Genomic DNA, 23508 nt, shown 5'->3' with positions numbered 1-23508 from the left:
CATCAGCAGGCTACAAGATTTTTTTTTTTTTAAAGAGTCATTTTGACTTTTTTTTTCTTGTTACTAATATGATAAATCAACATTACAAGACAATAAAAAGTCTCAGTTTTGACTCTCTTTTTTGTTACTAAGACGAAATTTTATTTTCTTAAAGTAGTGTGTCTTATTTTGAAAGTCCTCACCGGATGCAGCCGTTGCTTTCGCAGCCAGCTTTAACCTGAGCTCCGTAAAACACGAGCGGCGCCTGTCCCCGGACCTCACACACACATACACACACACAGCAACAAACAAAACGGCGCTTTCTAGGACATAGAGCTGGAGAAGACAAGCGAGAAAAAGAAACAACAAGTTTTTACGAGCAACGACCTCGGTAAAGTTACGAGTTTGTGGATAAAGAGACGACATTTAAAAGGACGAAACATCCAGAGTTTACAGGACAGCAGCAAGAAGCAGCTCTCTCCTTCGACGGTCCGCTCCACCGTACATGGTAGGTTTTCTACTGGGTTTTATTCACTGTAACCTCAATTTATCGAGTCCTAAGTGTGTAAATGTGTCTCATAAACGTTGTGGTAGTGTAAATACACGCGTGTCACTGTTTGTGCCTTTGTAACTTTTACGGAAATTTGTTTGAAAGTCTATATAACGTCTGCTAATGAAGTTGCTCCTCAGCACAGGTGTGTCAGGTAAAAAAAAGAAAAGAAAACACACTATCTTGAAAATCTAGGAGGAAATGATGAAGTGCAGCACTTTGTTTTGATATTCCTACCAGGAAAACAAATTAACAATGTAAAATGCCGCCTGGAGGCCTCTGAAATCTCTGTTTAAAAAAACAAAAACACACCAAAAAAACCCCCAACAACTCCCAGTTTTATCAACGTGTGCATCAGAGCTGACAGGTTGAGTGGGTTTAGACATAACAAAGTGCCTCTTACAGTAAATCTAGACCCATTTCCTGCTCAAACATCAGCTTTAGTCCTTTTCATTTAAATCAACAATTTCCTTATCACGGACCCCCTCATGTTCCTCCATCTCCTCTAAACACAACTCTCACTGCTTTTTAATCTTATCTCGAATAGAGACTTGGATAATGAAAGCTCATGTGGTGCTCGAGGTGTGTGTATGTGTGTCAGACTCACTGCTCTCCATGTTAAATCTGCAGGACATTAGCTTTCAGAAGAAGTTGCAGGTCTCTATATTATACTGTTAGGTCTCTTTATTGCCACTTGCAAGGGCTCACAAAAATAACAAGCAGCAGCCAGCAGCAGGAAAACATTGCACATTATCTCGCTGTCTATTGGGACAGTTGTAGATTTTTACATCCGAATGACAACACAATGCATTTTCTGGCTCAAATTGAAAGAGGAAAAAGTGGTTCATGTTTCCAAGTATTGCTTGACCTGCCCCTGGGGTGCAGCAATAACATATGTGAATTCTTAAAATGAATAGCATTCCCCCCTCGGACACTGTCTGCAGCCACTGGCTCGACATAAAGGCTTTTTTTTTTTTTTCCTCCACTGTTTTATTGCTTTGCCAGACACAGACACTGTGGGATCAGAGCTTCACTGTTGTGAGTGTGTATTACTAGACAGAAACAGGAGTATAATTCAGTGTTTTGCACACGGGATATGTCTGTTTAGAGGGTCTGTTTTTGTGGATACGTGCACAGCAGTGGAGTATTTAAGTAATGAGGTTAAAAAAGCACCTTGTCTGCGTTTTATGCGTCTGCCTCGTGTGTAAACAGAGGGCAAATACTTGGAATAAGTTGGAAACACGACAAAGAAGAACAAACAGACTAGTAAAATAGTAAGCACTCATGCCTTCAACCCCCCCCCTCTAACTCTGCAGGATGTTATATTCAAATTTCTCCAGCCTAAATAAACACACTGAGGTCAAGTGCCTGCCTCAGCAGCTCAGGGAGGGGTGGACTGTGCTGGAGCCTTGACAGTGAGGGATGGGGAGGTCGGGGTGGGGGGGCACACAGTTTATTTGCATTTGATAATTTCTCAAATGTTTTCAGAGGAACTGCTTTGTCAGCATATAAGAGCACGTCTTCATCTATGTAGCAAGACACCCAGTTGTCTGTGTTTACTTGAGGTTTGATGACATTTTATCATCTGAATCCCATTAGTTAGGCTAACAATATTTATTTTTTTGTTGATGTATTCAGTGCTGCAGCTAAATAAAGCTTGGTTGGTTTTCATTAGGGCTGGATTTAATTTGACACCTTTAGATAAATCAATTATGATACCTGGTTGTTGGACCTTTTTAGTACTTAAGTTTTACTTTAGCTTTAATGTTACCCTTTTTGAATTTGATTACACATGCAAGTTGATCAGCATACAGCTCTTTTATTATTCTTTATTGTTTACTATAGGATGCCCAGTAGCCGAACACTCATTAGCCACAAACCCAGATTAAACAGCTAAAATATAGTCTAATCTGAAATGTATTTTAGCGTAAAAGAGTCAAATTCGACGATTGCCATCCCTATAGTCTTAGGGGTATAGGTTCAACAACTCTAAAACGCTCTTGTGGACAAGTTATGACCTGCACATTCATCACGCTATGAAATAATAACGTAACATTACAAGACGGAGTTGTGTTCGAGGCGAATGCGTAGATGAAACTACAACATGCAAGTAGTTCAGAGTATCTGCTTCATATACGTTATTATTTCATAGCATGGCGAATGACTCATAACTTTGGCGTTGTTGGATTGTGCATCTGATGAGTTCTGAGGGAAAGGCGTCTCTGCCCTGCCGATCTAAAACCAGCTTGCACCGACAATTAAAGGTAATGAACCTACTCCTAAAACTATAGGGATAAGGGCAATAGGTGAATCTGCCGAAATGTTGAAATATCCCTTTAACAGGACCACAATGGCTCTAGACTCGAGATTGACGTTCATTATGTTATCTATAGGTGTACCTAATAATAAACTGGCGACAGCATTGTTTTGTGCTTTTGTAGTTTGTTTGTATCCGATGTTGCACCGTCAGACCTTATGTAAAACATGTGGCTTATATTTCATTGCTGCACAGTGCACATGCTTCTCTGGCACTTGACGTCAAAAAACAATTTGCCCTTTAGCAACATTTGACCTCTTTCATGTTATAATTATGTTGTTGAAGTGAAACTTATGCAAGAGCAGGTCTGTGATGTATGGAGAGCCTTCAGGTAAAATATAGTTAGTGTAGCTCTGAGCAGTTGGGGGGGAGAAAGAGAGCGCACTGTGACAAAAGAAAAATAAACACGAGTGTGAGCACAGAGTCATGTTTGTTTATGTATCTCTCTGGAGCAGGTTTCTGGTCGGACTGGACGAATGGTGTATTTTCTGTAAGTGATACCTCTCCCGCCTGCTGCTGCTGTGAATTTTGCCCTTGAGCTGTTTTAAACTGAAGGTTAAGTCAACTCTCTCTCTTCTTCTGAGTGTTAAGCCCGTGCACTTCAAACCGTCTCCTTGAAGCACAAATAAGAAGAAGACGACGGGGAAACTTTAGAAGACAAGACAACAATGGGAACGCAGTGGGAGGTGTTTAGCTGTCAGGCAACATGAAGACTGTGTTGTGTTTGGTTTCTCCTGAGGGCCCGTCATGTCAGATGAAATGGCGATTTATAGTGTTTTGTGGCTTTCTTTTGTTTATGTAGCGTCCCATTATGTTAGATTTACTCTCCTGTCACCGGCTGATTACTGTACTTAGTAATTTTGCTCAGTTTCCCACACCACACAGTGTTTAAAAGTGCCTGAAATAATGTTTTTCTGACTCTCTGTGGTTTTTCTAACAATGCGCCATGAAGCTAAGTAGGCAGCAGTCTTATACAGTTTGGTATCGAGATGACAAAAATGTCTTGAAAGGAAGACTAGCTGTACATCAATATATCTGCATGGGGGAGGGGTGGAGGGGGGGTCATGTTGTAGTTGGCAGGCTGCTGCTTCTTAAGGATCGACTGCAGTGTCAAAACACACCGTAGGAAACTCAGGCAACGTGCTGAATCCACAACACATGCAGCATGTTGACAAAACAAAAGTGAGCGCAGTCGGCGGCGGCAGCAGCCAGCCAGCCCTCCCCTCTTCCTCCCTTAGAGCAACAACGCATTTTAATTTAGTTTCTGCTGGATACATGAAAGGAGGGCTTCGCTGTGACGGGGTCACTGCGATAAGATCTGATTAAGTCAGTCACACACTAAACAAATCCCACCCTCCTGCAGTGATAAACCTCAGTGTTTCTGAGATTCGTGCAGCTCTCTGACCCGGGGCTGCTCCTGCGAAACACGTGTCCGTTAATAAAACTGGGAGCAGTTCATCCTCATCTAAGCTTGCCAACACAAATTTGTAAATAAACGCCATTTGTTTTAGATAAAAATGCAAACGTAATAATAAATGTACGCTGTTTAATTTCAAATCTCTTACGACTAATCTGTTTATTTTGTACACTGAGAAAGAAATATGATGAAAATACCAAGTTTTATACGTTTCTTCTCATCCTGAATTGATTTCAGAAACCTAGAGAAACACTTCATGGTACCCTGGGAATTTTTTCTTGTACGCAAACATACTAATATTTACCTTCAGTGTTTCCCACCACAAGACGTAACAAACGCACACAGACGGTACATAACACCTTTTTTGGTCCTTATAAAAGTCAGTCCCGTTGAATATTTTGAAACCTGCACAGTTTACGGACGCATTGTTTAGCATTATTCTTATTCTAGCGCACTACCACTCGGATTTCTGTTGTTTTAACCCTTGATTAGTTAATTGTTGCATTCATTAAATGTTTAATTAAATATTAAGACAGATAAAAGCAGCAAATCTTCGCATTGGGGAAGAAGAAAGCAGATATTTTACTCTCTTGACTTGATATATTTTTAGCTTTACATGGAGCATCAACAAAACTTGGCTCCATGGCACCACTGGTGGTCAAACACTTCAAATGGTATCTATATTTTAATCTAGTTGCGTAATATTCCCAGACAGATCCCAGACATCTATTTAGTCTTGTATCATAATATGATACTGAAACATTTCCCAGCTGTAATCCAGATTTCCCACTGGGCTTATGACCTTACCTCCTCCCCAGGATTGGTTTGGTATTCTTAGCCAGCCTCAGAGTTACGCACGCAGCTGGACTGCACAGCTGGACGAGGGCACCGAGGTGCAGGGGCTGAGGTTTCATAGGCCTCGTAGACCCGGAGCCGGAGCCTGGGAAAGGGTCAGGACTCCTTATTTCCTTCCCTCTCTGGTTAATCTGGGGCCGAGCGCCGGAGCAGGTTAACGCCTGTGATCATGAGTATTTGCATTTAGAGGATTTAGCGACAGATTTACGACACACACAGGCTTCTCACTTGGCTTTCTGTGGTGAAACCTCATGTAATTTCTGCTTTGTCCTGATTTTCCGTTGCAGACCACAGAGGTCATTAATCTGTAGACATCTTTTTCTTCCCAAATTGACGTATTTTGTCACCTACTTTCTAGCACTTTCACTAATAGCCCCATTTCAATGCAAATGGTCCATGCACCATTCATATTTTAAGACCAGTTTCCTAAATACTCGCCCACATTCTTGTGCTTTTTCCAAAGTTTTTGCTTAAAGTTCTTTGAATTCTTTCACACAATGGTAAAATACACAAAAGTACAGATGTAAATAATAAATTCACTGATGGATGAACTTTTATTTATTGTTTCTGGGACCTGACATTGGTGATGTTGACTTGCAACACTCTCTTTCCAAAATAATCGCAAATTCATGTTTCAAATTACTTTGCTCTTGCAGATAAAACATTTGGTGGTGCTGACTCTCATTAATAAACCATTATAGTTGAGGGTGGTGCTGCAGGATGATGTAATTAAACGAGCTATAAAAGCTGTGAGAGCATGAGGGAATGTGATGAATTGGTTTGTTTCCACTTGTTTATCTTCAGTGTGGACTGATGTGCATGAAAACACTTGTAATTCATAAACAGTAACTGTTGATCTCTGCAGCAGCGTCGCTTGGTGCAGCCTGTCGCCACAGATATCTCGCTGCATTTAGAAAGCTAATGGAGGTTTTTGTGTCTGAACATGACACAAAGTGATGATGATGCTGCCGGTGCTGTGCAGCGTTCAGCTCCTGAATACTGATGATGATGATGATGACTGTGAAATAACGAAGGCACTCTCGTCGTCTCTGTAAATTGCCAATATGCTGTGTTGTGAAACAAGAGATCAGACCTCCGGCTGTGTCGTTCCTCTAGTCTAAATCACTGCTCCACCGCTGCTGTAACCACATTTATTCTCTTAATCTCTTCCAAATGTTTGCCCACTCAGACTTGACCCATGTCGCTGCGTCCCCACCCCCCCTCCCTCCCTGCTGCCACCACTTCATGAATGGGTCCAGAGGAGCCGCCGCAGTGGTGATTAGATTTACAGTTCTGTAAACAGCCCTGATAAGATGCCAGGATTCACTTAGTGGCCGGGGAAATGGTGTCCTGGGTGGGGTGGTGTAGGATTGGGTGGTGCAGGGTGGGGTGGGGGGGGCTGTCATTGAATTACTCATAGTGCCTCGGCCCCTCGAAGGGAATTCGTCTCAGCAGTGTCTGTGAATCAGTTGTCTGGTTCAGTCGGTCTACCAACTCTCTGACGGACCGACCTGATGTGACCTTTGTGATCCAGTGACTTTGCCACCATCAGGTCTTTTTTTTTTTTTTACTTGTACAAAACATTAGTTTGTGAACAAATAAGTGCAGAGAGCTTCAGCTGTAGTTTGTTTAGTGGTAATCCCCCGGTGTTATTGTGGTAATATATGGAAAGGGTGAATTTTCCAAGTATGAAAATTACATAGAAGATATAATATCGTTGAAATTCCACATAGTTTTCTTTAAATAAATTCAGGTTGTTCTTAATGTTTTGTAAAAGGATAGCTGTATGGGCAAACTATATACAGGTGACAGTGGAGGGCTGTATCTTGGGTTAGGGAAAAAAACATCTGTTACATCTCTTAATTTAACCACAAGTAATGCACTTTATCATTTAGGCAAGTTGTGACATTAATGTTGCATAAAATGACAAAATCCAAACTTTGATCTGAAGTGTTTCAGATTAATAATTTCTTTATTTGCCCGCAGATGCCTTCTTTGTCCTTGCTTTAATTTCGATGACATATAAGGTATGTGACACTGTACAGCCTTGCAATGATCTAGTTTTGGTTAATAATCAGCCACACAGATGACAATAGTATTTGCTCGAAGCTACTGGCAGAAATATTCGTGTAGGAAACAAAGATGCTGAACATGGTTAATAATGTACCTGTTGGAATAGTTATTGTGACCTTAGCGTTGAGATGCAGCCTCACAGAGCCACCAGCATGGCTGCAGCTGCACCAGCTCCTGTTTATCTTTTAAATTAGTAAAATATCCTCCAGATTGGGAAGAGAAACACAGTGTAACTTTGTCGGATTAAACAGACTCAGACGACGTCACAGTCACTTGGACGTGGACACAAATTTTGTTGCCTTGGCCCGGCTCCCATGAAGTGTTGAGTTTACACCGAAAATCGTGTCAGGAGAATATTTTTTTACAGAGCATGTACTGTACATGCAGTGGGTTGCATCATCTGTTGTCACTTGTTAGATGATTGCTTGCTCTAAAAAAAGCATGAAAAACAACATACCCTGTTCCCATGAGCAGCTGTGATTGGCAGCAGTAGTTAGTGTGATCATGACATTCACAGCTGCTGCAGGGAGGCTCATATGTGCTGATGTACAGTGCAGGCCTGACTCCTGCTTACTTTTCTCCTCCTTTTTGCCCCCACACATCCTCCATTACCTTGTTGCTCTCTTTCTCCTCCACTAATTTTCCCACTCACTCACTCTTCAGCTGTGTCACATAATTGCCAATAATGTGAAATTATAAACACCCAAGTTCTCCTCCACTCTTCAGTTGCAGCTTCTGTTTTATTTGTTTCCTCATTTTTTGTTCACTTTCGCCCATCAAGGTCACTTTTTTTTTTCCTGTTTTTTCCTTTGACAGGTGTTTCTAAATGGTGAAATACCAAACATGCCTTTTTTCATTTCATCTTGAAACCCATAACCCACGATAATATTTCAGCCTCTGTTCTTTCTGAAGTTTTACCGCTGGGATATCAATCGTGTTTTGTCAGTTTTGTCTACGTTGCCTGGAAAAGTAATATTGCTTCAGCTCCTCTGCGTCTCCAGCCCCCCCACCCCCCCGACCCCCCCTCTTCTTCATCTTGGTTTAGTTTTCTTGCAGTTGGAGGTACAGTATGTAGATGGACTTATGTAAGTGGGACGACCCCTCCCTGAGGTTTGGTTGTTTGGATATTTTTAAATAGATTTCTCCTCGCTCTCTGTGTGATTTCTGGCCTGATTATTCTCCTGCTGAGGGGCCACAGGATGGACGACACACAAACACACTCTCCATTAAACACACATACTGATTAAACGCATGACATCTTAAACATGCGGGATGCAAGTAATAAACAATGAGTGTGCACAAGACTCCTCTCTGCCACAGCCTCTTGCTGTGGAGAAGCTGGTGGGTATGGTTGAGAGGTGAAGAGGTGGTGGCGGGGAAGAAAGAGTGATCGAGCGAGCTACGTGGGTGGTGGGATGCACGGTCGGGCAGCAGCCGCGTCACAGCGTTGTTGCATAAGGGCTTACGCAGGCAGCGGGGAAGTGGATCTGAAGTAATGAGCGCGGAGAGCCGTCGGTCCAGGCTGCAAACTGACAGGACGAGAGATGTCAAGTGTTCAAAAAAACAATGTGCGGCTCATTCATCCATCCTCATAGAGCACAGGCCGGGCAGTTTTTCATCATGTACTCATTTGTTAGTCATTATTTTAAGTGACGGATAAACATTCGAAAAATATATGCTATATTATAATTTACATAAACTTACACAACCTGGGGAACAAACCAGTTGTTTTTGTTTTCTACGATTTACAAATGTATGCACTGTCCCGTTTTTATAGCCACGCATATAATACATGATTTTCGCTGGACGTCTTCTTACTAAAGGGCCACTTACTCATGTTTTTTGACATTATTGATGTAGAAGATCAGCTAGTGTTTGTTTGTGTTATGAAAGACAAACATTTTTAGCTTTCTATCATTAATATATCTGTGTATATAAACTAATATATAATGATTTACACTTGGATACACCATGGATACTTAGTATGTATGTGTCTTTGTATAGCAAATAGGAATCATACCGATCATTTGATATAACTTCATGTTATTGTTTGTCCCAATCAGAACCGAAAAACAACTAATCTCAAACTATTCCCTCCTTAACCTCAAAAATGTGCTTTTACAGTTTGAGGACTCATGTTTTGACATTTGAAGTTGTTGCCTTGGATTAATTGGCAAATTGTAAAATACTGTTTAGGTGCATCCTTAGTCCAAGTGAATGATTCAGAGTACACTATGATTTTAAAAACAAAACAAATGTAAAACTTCCTCTACAACTGAAGCTTTTGTTTTAGAATTGATTAAGCATGTCAGTCAGCCTAATAGCCACACATCACTTACATTTCAGTTCATCATCACAGTCATAAAAACTGTGGTAGATAACCTCTTATTTTTCAATACTGCTCGTTCAGCCACCGCCTCTTCACTTATATATTACAGCCGCTCCTTCTTCCCTCGTCTCCTCCTCATCCTCAGTCCTTCACCACCACTCGACTCGACACAGTGAGATTCCTCGGTAGGTTTCTGCAGCGTAGGAGGATGTTTGAGGTTTTGGCCTGGATGATCCTAAACGAGGATGTCTGAGAAAACACAGAGATTTTCTGCTGTTTGAGAAGGAATGTGATGCTTTCCATGTGGTCCGTCCTCCTGAACGAGGCAGACATGCCAGTTCTCCCAGTGGATTCACTTCCCACTCTTGCTTGTTTTATCCCTCTTAAGTAAACATCTGTGTGTAAGTAAGCAGTTGTCAAATGAAAATGTTTGAGCATTGTCTCGCACACATCCACAGTACAGTAATGTCAACAACACCCTGTCTGGTTGTATGTCCTCCCTCCTTCATGCTGCACCACTTCCTTATTCTTCTCAACGGTCTTTGTTCAGGGTGTGCGCCGGGTCCCAACGTCTCTCATTGACTTTATTAACTCGCCTGAAACCTTTCGGCACACGGCCGAACATTACAATAATAAACCTAAAGTGCTGTGGGGTGGTGGTGTTTGGATAGGGAAGAGGAGGGCCGCCACCCTGTTCCTTAATGTGTGTGTGTGAAAGCCTTGTAAATACAGAACCTCATTTATCCTCATTATTTCTCCTCTATTACACTGCCCTTCCCAATAGGTATCTAAATTTATTTCCTGCACTCCCTCCTATTTAATGTGAGCTCCCTAACTGCTGCACAGTTCGGCTGTAAACCTGCTGCTGCATGCCGCGGTGCTGTAACACGCACAACTGCACAGGCTAATATTGAATGTTTACAAAAGTAATGAGGCTGTAATTCATGATATCCTGGTCTCTTTCAGCCACAGTGTTCTTGCCTGGCATCATGGTTTTTTAAAATTCACTGCAGCTTGTGTTTTGATAAACTTTTAGTTAATATTTAAAGTGATTGTAAAGCAATGTTATTATCTCACCAGCTTCATTTCTCTTAGTCCATCTGTCCTTTGTTGGAGCATCTGAAATGTACATGGTGTGGCCTGTGGCACATTGACAGGGTTCCTACGCAAGTATGGAAAGTATGGAAAAGTATGGAATTTGATTTTATACATTTCCAGGTCTGTAAAAGTATGGAAAATGGAAACTATTGTATGGAAATATATTTATTTTATTTATCTTATCTTGGTTTGGTCTTATCTGAAGTTATTTGGGTTAATTATTTTGTATGCACTATTGTATGTAGCTACAATCTCCTGGCAATGATTAGGTTGCATAATGGCATACCCATTCAGAATAATGAAAACAAATGATAAATTGCATGCTTTTTTTTATATTATGCACATCTATTTACTTAAATATCGCAAATTATTTTTTATTTTTTTTACCAAGAAGTATGGAAATTAGGGTCTGGAAAAAGTATGGAATTTGGAAATTTCAAATGTGTAGGAACCCTGCATTGAGTAGGAGATCATGTAGTAAGACAGTTTACAGTGAACTTAAGAGCAGTGATTGATCGGCACTGGCTGATTATTATTCGCACAGCAGGTGTCCATATTCTAATTTGCCTTCACTTTATCCTTATCTGATCTTTAAAGTCTAATTTAACTGAAGAAAAGCAGGAAATGGGCATTGACATTGAGATCTTTGATGAGCATTAAAGGGGAACTATGCAAGTCCGGTCGCTTTTCCGCTGTTTTGCCAATCCTCCTCCCAGCCATGTCTATTTATTTACAACAAAGAAGGTGAGAAATCAAGTTAATCATATACTATGTGTTACAAAGTGTATGTCTTATCCGTCAAAAACAAGAGATTACGGATTAGGATCTCTTGCGCCTTGTGCGCCTTGGTTTCAGCCAAGAGACGCTACGTGGAAGGCAGAGAGCCTCCATTCTCCCTGTAACAAGTTACAAGTTGTTTAATCAACAATCATAATTCCTCCGAAGCTGTTTAATTATGGAAAAAGTTTCCTGCTTTTCTTCAGTTAAAGTCACGCTGAGATCTTTGATGAGCATTAAGTTGTAAAAACGGGCTGAGCAAACAGTCCGTTGGTGTCGGATGAAGGACGCCTCCACTCCCAGCCTTTAGGTGGTGAACAAACCTGTGGGGATAACGTATACTATTAAATGATTAGGCAGCATAACCGCACACGGAGCTTTTTAGTCTTGCTCTCAAATGTGATTTATGAATTGACTTTTCTCCAGCAGCCGCTAGAGACAGCTCAGTGGTCATGTGGTCACTGCCCCTGTTTTGTGAACGATGGATACAAGTGCAACGACCGACGTGCACAACTTGACCCAGCTCTGTCTGCAGGTTCCTATTAACACACGCTTTGAATTGTGCTTTACACATTTATTATTTACTGAGCTGAGGCAGAAAACGAGTATTTTTCATTTTAAAGGCTAGATACTTCCCTTAGGAGCCGGTGGACGGCAAAACAGAGCTAAAAGAATGAGAAATATCGGATTTTAATTCATCAGGTCGACACAAACATAGGCTAACTTCCAATAAAGGCTGTTTGCTAACAAGTTCATTATAATAACTTTTATATTGTCACAATATGTCCGTGTTGTACTTTATAGATGGCTGCTGGAGAGATGAATGTGGAGATAACATGAGGCCTCCTGAACTAACTGCTATGTTCCTGTTTGATCGACTAGGAGATTGTTTGGTCTCCAGCAGATTAAACTTTAATCTGTACTCTCTATTTTTCATCTGTCATCTGTCCATCGCCAGTGTCGTGTAGATAGAAGAAGATATAAACTGTCTGGGACATAGAGAAGGCAAATTGATTTGTATATCACGCAGAGGTCATTCCACGTGAAATAAAATATACATGAAAACTGAATAGATGGTGTAAAATGGTGGTGATGGTGTAAAAAAATCCAAAAAGATGGTGTAAAAACACAAGTTAAAATGGATAATATCTCGTTAAAGTTAAATATTCAAAGATTGTACTGAGTATTTTTAAAGCCAAAATTTGAGGACTTGAACAGACGCTATGATCTGTACACGTTCTCCTTCGAGCCGTCACAAGTTCTTAACTGATTTAGTTTTATTTGTTGGATCAGGAGCGAAAATTATTGTGATGTGCCACTGTGATGGATAAACGCTAATTATAATTATGGCGTCCACTCAAAGTGAGAGAAGGTGAAGGGAAGGAGGAGAAAGACGTTGTAAAGTAGCGCTTAATATGACACTTTTGTCACCTGTCTATTTAATCAGCGGAGCCTCTGTCCACCGCTGCAGGTGTTTACATGCACGTTATCTGCTTTGAACTGTCATCAAAGCCGTTCACGTCTGCTTCAAAGTGAATTCAGGAGAAGGGTTAAGTTGTTTGAATCCACTTAAAAACCACTGCTGCTTTCTTCCAAATAAAGTGTCTTCACTCTTCTGATGGAGGTGAACAAGTAAATCCTCGTCGTTCCCCACACTCCCACTTCATTGACAGCTGATTGATTTGCGGGTCGGTTAACAGGTCACTCTGAGCTTTAGTGACATTGACGGCCGTCTTCTTTTGAAGGTGTCATTCAGTCCAGCAGATGAATAATAAAATGTAATGAAGTGGTAATCACAGAGCGCCGCCCTCTACTACTGATCAGTCAGTTTCTTTCTCCCTCGGTACTGTTTGGTCTTCTTTAATGAGGATTATCCCCGTCACTGTGCAGACGAGCAGGTGAGAGGAGCAGCCCTCTTAAGTAAACACCTGTTTTGCGATCTGTGGGTTAGGGTTGATTGTTGGCCTTTAAAACAAACGGCTGTTAAGTTTTTTTTTTTTTACCTGACAGGGCTCATTGTGTGTACTGTACTGTACTCTCCGTCTTGGCGCCAACGCACTGCAACATTACGCAGCCGGCCATCTGGATCCATCTGCATCAACATATCCTCTCGGCACTTCATCCATCTGTCTGTAACATACTAACGCAGTATGTTGAGAAACAGATGGAGGAGCTGGAGGTGTGCTTAGCTTAGCTTTTAAGTAAAGCCTGTACAGTTGCAGTCGGTTCCCTGCAGGCGGTTGTCGGGGGGGACGTTAAATTTAGCAAACATCCCTGATCCTGCTGATAAAACAGGATGCACGTTAACCAGTTAGCTGCTACTGTAGCTCTGTCTGAGTTTCAGTTCCACCACAGCTCACAGCACAGTTTTTATAGGAATAATTTAAACACTATAGGAGCACCACCTTGATCTTATGTGTCTACAACAACCACTTAAAGGGATAGTTCAACATTTTGGCAAATTGGCCCATTGCCATAATCCCTATAGTTTTAGGAGTAGGTTCGTTACCTTTAATTGTCGGTGCAAGCTATTTTTAGAACGGTGGAGCAGAGCCGTGAGCTGCTCAGAGCTACGCTACGGAGGCTAATGGGATTTTTTGGTTTCCCTCATCAAATACACAATCCAACAACTCCAAAAGGCTCTCGTGGACAAGTTGTGACCTGCACATTCACCACGCTATGAGATAATAACAGAACGTTACAAGACAGAGTTGTTTTAGAGGTAAATTCATGCAAAACCGCTGATGCGCTTTTCCATCGGGGGCGCTTTTTTTGCAAACAGTCTCTGCATTTGCCTAGAAAACAACTACGTCTCATAACGTGACAAAAGAAATCCCATGAGCCTCCGTAGCGTAACTGTTCTGCTCCGCCATTCTAAAAATAGCTTGCACCGACAATTATAGGTAACGAACCTACTGCTATGACTATAGGAATTATGGCAATGGGCCAATTTGCCAAAATGTTGAACTATCCCTTTAATATAATATAGCAGAGAAATGTAGCTCAGAGAGAAGATACTGAGTCGTGCAGAATACAAGTTTGAGGAAGCAATACTCACCCAGCACCGTTGTTATTACTTCTTCTTCTGTCGGTGTCAGTTGCTCACCCCACCTGGCATGATGTTGTGCCAAACATAATATAATCAGAACGAAGCGCAGCGCACTGTGTTTGCAGGTATAACGTTCAGTCTGCAGCAGCAGGACTGTCTGCTCATCTCACCTCTGGCACTTTTCATTGGGTTTTTTTTTTCTCATGCTCTTTTATGCCAAACTCAAGTGTTGCTTTACCACAAATGCACTGTTTTGCAATGAATTTTCTTCTTTCCAGACGGCGGCATTGTGTGTCTCAGCAGTGTTTTTATGTAGAGGTTGATCCAAAATCTGTCAGTTTTATCAGCTCACAAGAAACTTTTAACTTTCTCACGTAAAATGACTCATGTGACCTTTTGTAAATAACAGAAACGTGTTGGGAAAACCCACAGACTTTGTGGTTATTCACAAACACAAAGGGCTCAACAACAGTAATGTTTTTACATTTCCCATGATGTGGTGGGGTTGTTTTGTGAACGGAGGTGCTGCTGCTCGTTTTGGGTCCGGTCTTCTTCTCTCTTGTTGACATGGAAAATCCCCCCGGTCTCAACCTTCCCTTCGTGTGAAGCTTTTCTGCCGGCATGACTCAGATTTTCCTCTTTTTCGCTGACTTCCATAAACACACTTGTCACATTTCAGGTTTTCCAGCTCTCTACAGTGGTAGTAGTCTCTCTTTGCTTCCCCCTCTGCTGATTCAACAACATGCATTCTTTTGCTTTTCATCCCCTTCAGTCAGGGAGAAGAGGGAGACGAGGGGAGAATGAAGATCTGCTCAGCGGTGTGAGTCCCTGGGATGCTCGACGGGCCCGTACCCCATGCGTTTCTAAGGCCTCCAGAAGCTAAAGACAGGGCGTCATTGACAGGTAAGTGAAGCCTCGTGGATAAAATGTGGTTTGAATTTGATCAAGAGGGAGCTCTGAGTCTGAACCCTCCTGGCTGTTGTCTGATATATATGAAACAGAACCTACCATCTGTTCCTCTCTGACCTTGAAGCTTGATTTTACGCAAACGTTCTTGGATTACTGCAGGAATTTTCACACGAAACCTTGCTGCTTTGAGTTGAGAGCAGATTTTTTTTTTCTTTCTCGAGAGCCATTCCATGTTTTGAAGTGACTGCTGCGTACTACATACAACAGTGCCACACACGTAGCACACAGCAGCATACACTTTGCATCCCACTATGTGTGGATGTTAACACATCACCGCTGTGTGGGAGTTAGCAACAGATCTTAATCATGGATAGGGTTTTGCTGTAATTCCAGAGCTGGAGGCGTAACCCTAATCTCTTTGGCACATTATACAGAAAATCAGTGTAGCTAAGTCGGGTCCCTGCCAACTCGATACAGCCAGCCCATTTCTGTGGATTTATGATGGGACTTACAGCACTAGGAGTAGTTATTTCAATCCGCAGAGGTCTCTCTCTCTCTCTTCCTCCCTGCTCCTCATTTGTGTCTCAAACTAATGAGCCCTCCTCCTGCCGAGCACAAGGTTTTTTATTTCGGAGGTGTTCGCAGATTGCTTTGTGCCACGGTGGAATTTATTTTGGAAGTGAGCGGGTCCAAATGGCCGGCTGCTGGAGGCCAGTTTTAGCAGCAGCAGCAGCGTCCGGTGGGAGTGATGTCCCCACGCAAGAGACGGCACGGACACTGATGGATGGCCTAGCTTTCTGTCAGCTCCCCGGTCCCAGACGCGAACCGTTGTTATGAAAACATAGAGGGAATCGGGCCTGTGATGGATGACCACCTGCTGGGCATCCGCTATAGATACAGATAAACTAGGAGTTGTGGCCTCAAAGGAGCCACTTTCAATGTTGACCAGAAATTGGCCCACACACACACACACACACACACAGAGCTCTGCTAAATGTTTTGGTGCATTTCTGTAGGATAATAAACTTTATACGACTAGGGAGGATAAACTGGAAACCACCAGGCAGATGTACCCAACATTACTGCAAAGCCACACTGGAACTATTTGTTTAAACTGGTGTTTTACTTTAATTTCCTTCATGGTTTTTTCCTTGGCTCTTCTTGCAGACAGAAGAGGAAGCCACAGAATTTCAGTCAGTTCAGTTTCTGCAGAGTTCATCAATTAAATTTAACACTTCATAAGACTTATATGATACCGCAGAATGAAATGTAATCTGCTTTTTCCACAGTCATACTGATAAGAGAATAATGGAAAAACAGAGGGGACAGGACAATAAAGTTTATAGTTTTTATTATATATATGAAATTACTGACAGTTTTCTCAGCACTTCCCAGCTACTGTCTAATAGTGTCTATAATTAGAGCTGCAAAATGAATTGTAATCGAAAGCATAATATAATGCATAGTATAAGTGTAATCTCCAAATTGCAAGAGCTGCAATTTTCTAGACTGGTTTGTTGGTTTGGTACAAGACCCAGCAAATAATCACATTTTATGTTAATTTAGAGAAAATGAAAAGGCAAAAATGAACCATTCACACTGAAATTGCCTATTGGATATCGCATTTATTGCATATCGTGCAGTTTTAGTCAGTCGGTAAATGTGACCTGAACCCAGTCTAGTGGCAAATGGATCTAAACCTTTTGTAAATGCCTTCAAAGGCTTTTTTTCTAACGCTTTTAAGGCTTTTTAAGAGCTGCACATGCCCTGATTTTACTTAACTTTACTCTCGCTTGGGTCTGTAAATCACTTCTCTCTAAAGGGGCTGACTCATGTTACCCCCTCCCCTCCTGCCTATAAAGAGCTGGTGTTAATGGTGCCATTCACAGAGGTGATTTGCAGCCTGTCTCTTTATCCCAGCGCTGGTGGCCTCGGGCGAGCTGATGGATGGCGTCGGTCGTCCACTCTTGGACACCCGGCTGGGGGTTTCCTGTTGCGTTGCTCCGGCTGCAGCGGGCCGGGTCGGGTCGGGCCGAGCCTTCACGCCACTTGTGGCACATTCAAGTGTTCTCCAGACCTCCCATGAGGACGCGACCGAGGAGGAGGATGACCTTGAACTCCCTCGCCGGCCTCGACTGAAGGACAAACTCGGTGCCTACCAGTGTGGCCCAGTTATAGCAGAGCAGAGAGAGAGGCAGAGGGACAGATCTGTGTTTCTGTGTGTGTGTGTGTGTGTGTGTGTGTGTGTGTGTGTGTGTGTGTGTGTGTGTGTGTGTGTGTGTGTGTGTGTGTGTGTGTGTGTGTGTGTGTGTGTGTGTGGCGGCAGGGCATAGCCTACTTCTCGTACCCCACTTTACCCCTGTCTTCATCTGGGAGCTGAGCAGCTGAGCTCCGGCTGCTCAGCTCCCTCCATCTCGTTCCTGTTGTTCCTTTTATTTTTCTCTTTCACATGGGCCAGATGGTGGATTACAGTTACAGGTCAAGGCAGAGGATGAATGCAGCCACTGTCACAGGAGGATACTCTAAACGTATGGAGACCGACTGGCTCCTTTTTTAAAAGCTGCACTAATCAATAATTTTTTTTTATCAACAATAGATCAAGATTCCTGCATGAGATCCCACAGAGAGCTGTCTCTGTGTCTCTCAGCTCATTGTTTTTGTTTCTTTACCGTCTAGCTTTTAGCTTCTTCCACTGAAAATCCTCTTATACCAAAAAACAGAGCTAACAGGACAGTTAATATTGGACTTGCTGATCTTTTTGATTGGTTTAATCAGAGTGACACCTTGCTTTAATTAATCATTTGCTCCCTAATTAACTTGAACTCTTATTTTAAGCTTTGGTGTGTCTGTTATTAGGTCAGATTAACCGATGAGAAGCAGGACTAGATAATAAAGAGCTTGTTTTTGTACTCCGTGTCTTATTATAGCGTTTTACATGATGAAATTCTGGTGCAATTTCCCACTAGTTTCACAAACGCAACTGATGAAAAGTCAGTGATAATGCACAAAATGTAACAAACTTTATGCTGAAACATTTACGAAGCAAAAATACTGAATATTCAGTTTTCCCCTTTTCAGATAAGAGGATTGTGCTCTAGTCTTGTGTACATTACTGTAAATATCATTGCATTATAAATGGATAAATCAAACAGATTTAAGATTACTTTATTGAATCCTGATGTAATTTCCCATCAATTTCACTTTCCTACTTATTTCTTACACTTTTCACTCACTTTTTTTTAATCTTTTAAAAATTGAGGCTTCCTTCAAGCTCTTTAGAAACAAAGCGGATCTGTTGCAAGTGGAAATCCAGCCTTTTTTTTTTTTTCTAAGTGAGGTGATATCCTCTTGCTGTTCCTGGGCACGGAGACTAAAACGGTCTTTAACTGACAGCTTTGCCTTTTCCCTGGCTTTCCGTTTCTTTCTCCCCTCTCTTTCTCTTTTCAGCCTGACAAAGGCAGCAGAGGACTTTGCAGAGTACTTTTCTTTGGTCAAAGGAAATGGAAGAGGAGGAGTGAAGCAGGGAGAGAGGAGGTGTATCTGTCAGAGAAAGGCTGGACTGAGAGGAGGAGGAGAGGGGGGAGGAAAAATGGAAAGGAGGGGGCACAAGAAAGAGGAGAGGGAAGGGAAGGGGAGGGGACTGTGCTCCCATTCACATTGGCGGCATTTGGCTTGAGAATGAGTTCCTTTTTTTTTTTTTTTTTTTGGTTTGGAGAAGTTTTCCTCTGGAGGGTTGGTCAGAGACAGAGCCAGCAGCTCAGGAGCAGAGTGAGAGCTGGAGTCGACTTAAAGAGTCTGAGAGGCTGGAGGAGCTGAGGCTGGATGAGAAAGGAGGAGCAGGGCAGCGATGCAGGGAACAAACTGGGGTAAGACGCTCGGAGGAAGGGAGGAAGGGAGGAAGGGAGAGGAGGGAGGGGGAGTAGGAACGTTGGAGAAAGGGGAAGTCGACTTTATTACTTCAATCAAGGTGACAGGGACGTCGGGTGATAGCAGCGTTTGACTTGTGAAAGAAACATTAGTGTTATAAAGAGGTGTAAGAAGTGATCCTGTGCTGCTTTGCTGCATGTTAATAAGAAATAAAAAATCACAAGAGATGGAATCTGCTTTAATTATTACAAGAGTATTAATGTATGTCTGAAATTGAGAAGCTGAAGTCGACGTCCATTAATCACGCTCATGGTACTGCTCATTAACACAAAACAAAGACAAACTGAGGATGTTAATCTAAAAGTGTGTGTGTGTGTGTGTGTGTGTGTGTGGGCCTCTGCTCTCTGTCGGTGCTGTATAATCATTGACAGTGTTCAGTGCATCATGCAAATGAACCTGCAGCTCCTCATGAGAAATGAAGTTTAGTGAACTGATTTATTTGTGCACGTGCTGCTGCTTCTACAGCATCTCTCCTATGGGGGCTTCTACAGTATATAATGGACTTTATAAGGAATAAAGTGGTATTTTTTCAATTTATTCTGCCTGTTATTGAAATGGGAAAGCCATTGCAATGAGAAATGTCACCCAAAAGAGCAGCAATATCAATGAAATATGCAAAATATCGAACAAAATTGACATAATTTATGCTGAAACCTATAAGTTTTACAAGTTTTGATTTTTTTTAGGCGCAAAAATATGCAAATATTCTGTTCCAGCTTTTTCAAATGTGCGGATTAGGTGTGTACGTCAAATATCTTTGTGTTTTGTTGTGTTGTTTGGACGAATCAAGAGGTTTTTTTTCTGATGCACTTGCCTCTGTTTTGAGTCATTTAACAGTTAGGGGACAGTGACCATTAACACTTGACCTGGTAACTGTGGTGTAAGTGTGTGTGTGTGTGTGTGTGTGTGTGTGTGTGTCAGGGCCACGAGGTGTCTGCCTCTGGAAAGGTAGGTTGTCTACAAAACTAAAATAGCGTTGTCACACTTTCCCTCTATGTTCCAGTTTCTACAGAGAGAACGGGCGAAGAATAAGGAGATGGGAGGGAGGGAGGGGGGTGTTAGAGAGAGTGGGATTCAGTTCAGTTTGGGCACAGAGAGGGAGAGAGATGGAGAGTGGAGGAGGGGATCTCCACTCATTTGTTTGTTCCCTCATGCAGACGCTGCTTCCCTGCTGAAAACCGAGACGCTTCACTTTTATTCTGCCTCTTCTTCGCTTCTTCCCCCCGTCGGTGTCGTTGCAGCGTCGCTCTCGGTCGAGGGGCCAGTGTAACACAGCTTCCTTTTTACTCTCTTTAACCCAGAGTCCACACTTCACCTGGTGTGTGTGTGTGTGGGGGGGGGGGGGTATTTTTAGGCTCTCACCTCCGAGGCTGTGGATGTGTGTTTATGGCGTGGTGGTGGCACTAACAAAGAAGGATTTAGTGCAGGCGCTCTCAGTCTGTCTCAAAGCAGATTTGTGTGACGTTGCAGTCCTGCAGGGCCGAGTTGGGCCAGTAAACTTTGTATACTGTATCTTTTGTAATATGGCCTCCCATAAAAAAAGCTTTTATACAGTTTGTTTCTTTAATTGCCAATCTGAGATGCAGCCAGAGGGAAAGGTTTGCCCCCGCATGCCAATGAATGCCATCGAAGTCTGTCTAGACTCCACCGCCGTATGTGGAATGAATACACCGCTGTGATTGGCCGTGACCCGACTGTCAGTTGTTTGAGGCCGGGACATCTGAGTGGGCTGATCCATCCATCCCCAGCCTCTGTTTCACATTTCATACCCCAGCGTCGTCGAGCTCTGATGATCTGGTCGACTGCAATCTAAGCAAGAAGTTCTTTCTGAATGTATTGATTTGCAGGATATAGATTTCACATCGCTTTTACAGAGGAAATATGACCTCACAGACTAAAAGGAAGGTGGAGGTCTGATGGATGTGTCCATTTCAGGACTGGTTTATATCAGTTAAAAGTATCAGGATGTGGAAATCGGAGCTGTGTGTTTATGTCAGACGCCTCAGCTACTACTTTTGCTACTTAATGGTTGAAAACTTGACCTAAATTGACTTTTAAAGAGGAACTATGCAGGATTTTTAGCTTAACTATGCTACATTTTTACCTTAATTAAACAGCTTTGGAGTAATTGTGATGGTTTAATAAATGACTTGTAACTTGTTCCAGGGAGAATGGAGGCTTTCTGCCTTCAACGTAGTGTCTCTCGGCTGAAAAACAACTTTGCAGCACCTCGACCTCGCGACACATATGCGCCACATAATCTCTTGTTTATGACAGATTAAACTACACAAGGGTTACACGACGTAACATAGTATATGCTGTACGTTATCTACTGCTCTCTAGATTTCTCGCCGGCTTCGTTGTAAACAAATGCACATGGCCAAGAGGAGGGTTAGCAAAACAGCGGAAAGGCGACCTGACTTGCATAGTTCCCCTTTAATGTTCGAAAACATGATCTAAATTGACTTTTAAGTGGAGGACAGACAATATTATCATTAGGTAAAGTTAAAAAAAAATGGCCACAAGTGTGTTTCTTGTAACTCATTTGGTTTGGATCCACAAAGCTGTCCCTGCAGGAAGCTTGGACAAGGTGTGAGGAATATTACTATAAACTTCCTGCTTGGTGCTGTGGTGTGTTTAAAGATGAGACCTCGGTGAAGCCGGTGGCTGTAGCCGGGGCCCGTCGTCCACTCGGTGACCACCAGTGCTCATTGTGCTCATGTTTAGACTGGACTCCCATTAGCTGCACATTCCTCCAGCTGGAGGAGTGACCGAGTGTCTGAGGGGCAGAGACATGAAAACCCTCGAGGGCTTTCCCAGACAAAAACAGTCAGCTGACCCTGAAGGCATCATGAGGGAGAGTGGGCTGTGCGGTGGTGTGTTTTTGTCAATGTGCTGCTGTTGTTGCACTATTTCAGTGCTGAGGCGATGAGTTAATCACTTAAAAGTAGAATACATGACTCTTTTCTGCGTTTAAAAAACCACTGGAGCTGTGTTATTCATTACGTTGAGTTATTGTTTGCATCAATATTCAAACAGAGAGAAATGTGTGAATTTAATCAAGGTAATGCCCTGTTTAACTTTGGCCGCCTGTCAATAGCATCACATCCACTCTGTTCGTGCATTAGCGTCGGTTGCCAGGCAGAAAATGTCAAAACTTAACACTTTCTTTTCAACCATCCTCTATTTTTTTTTCGGTGTGAACCTACGTACACATGACTTAAAACCCACTTTTACAGAGTTGCTTTTATGTGATGTCATCCTCCTTCTATCATCTATTTTATCTCATAGTTTTACTCGGATGCTCTTAGTTTTACTTTACACCGTGACCGTCTTCATTTTGAACTCTTTTATCCCAGCTTTTCTTATCTTATCATATCTTATCTCATCTCTTTTTATCATATACCGCCCTTTTATTTATTTTATCTAACTTACTCCATCCTGCATTTTAAATCGAGTCCTCCTGGTCTCAATTTGTTGTTGGATTCTCGCATTGCCTGTGTTGCTGTATTGCTTGGGCGGTCCATCTTTTATGGTTTTATGGCATTTGTGACTTTTCTCTTATGTTGTTTTGTGAAGCACCTTGTAAACTTGTGTTTTTAAAGTGGTAAAGTCATTATTGTTATTATTACACATAACCAAAACACGCAAGGAAATTAAAGATAGTTGGAAACATTTATGGGTCTTTGCACTGGGCGTTTTTCACCACTTTCTTCACATTTGATGGACTAAACAATCAAGCAAATGATCAACAGATGAATTAGTGATGGAAATCGCCACACTGCATTTTATTTACACCCCTTTTTCACGCCTCTGCTGCATGGTTGTCATGGATCCACCCGTCAGTCATTAGCTGTTAATGTCCATTTATCTTCCATTAGGAGAGCTGGGAGCGCATGGTAGAGAGCTATAGAGCCACTGAAGGCTTTAAGTTGCTAAGGAGGGGTCCCGGCCTTCCTGTCGGCCCTATGACCCCCTCCTCTCTTTGTCCCTCCTTCCCTCTCTAGTGTTTGAGGCCGCGGTCACTATGACAACAAAGGGGAAACTAGGACCGTATAGGAACATGATGGGGGGGGGGCTTTAGAAACAGTTCGAGACCCCCGTGCTTCCCTCAGCAGAGTTTCTGCATAGTTTCAGTCGTCTTGAGTCCAGAGGGATTAAAGCTTATTCACTTATCTGGAGAGAGTTGGTAACAGATGGACCCCCCCACTTCACCACCACTTCACCG

General features: G+C 42.4%; 1 protein-coding gene across 2 annotated transcripts in view; it reads left to right on the top strand.

The window, feature by feature from the left end:
- Positions 1-261: 261 nt before the first annotated feature.
- LOC311002669 (leucine zipper putative tumor suppressor 2 homolog) overlaps positions 262-23508 on the top strand; it is a 39531-nt gene continuing 16284 nt past the window's right edge. The window contains exons 1-2 of one of the 2 annotated variants that reach the window (XM_083994092.1): positions 262-487; positions 15217-15347. The gene's annotated coding sequence lies outside the window, so the exon portion shown is untranslated. Of the gene's footprint in view, positions 488-15216; positions 15348-19091; positions 19220-23508 lie in introns of those variants that run through there. The other variant, XM_083994093.1, reaches the window with a different exon arrangement.

The sequence above is a fragment of the Trachurus trachurus genome (genome assembly GCF_905171665.1).
Source record: "Trachurus trachurus genome assembly, chromosome: 19".
In the NCBI taxonomy this organism is placed as follows: Eukaryota; Metazoa; Chordata; class Actinopteri; order Carangiformes; family Carangidae; genus Trachurus; species Trachurus trachurus.
This window is presented reverse-complemented; position numbering and strand designations above follow the sequence as displayed.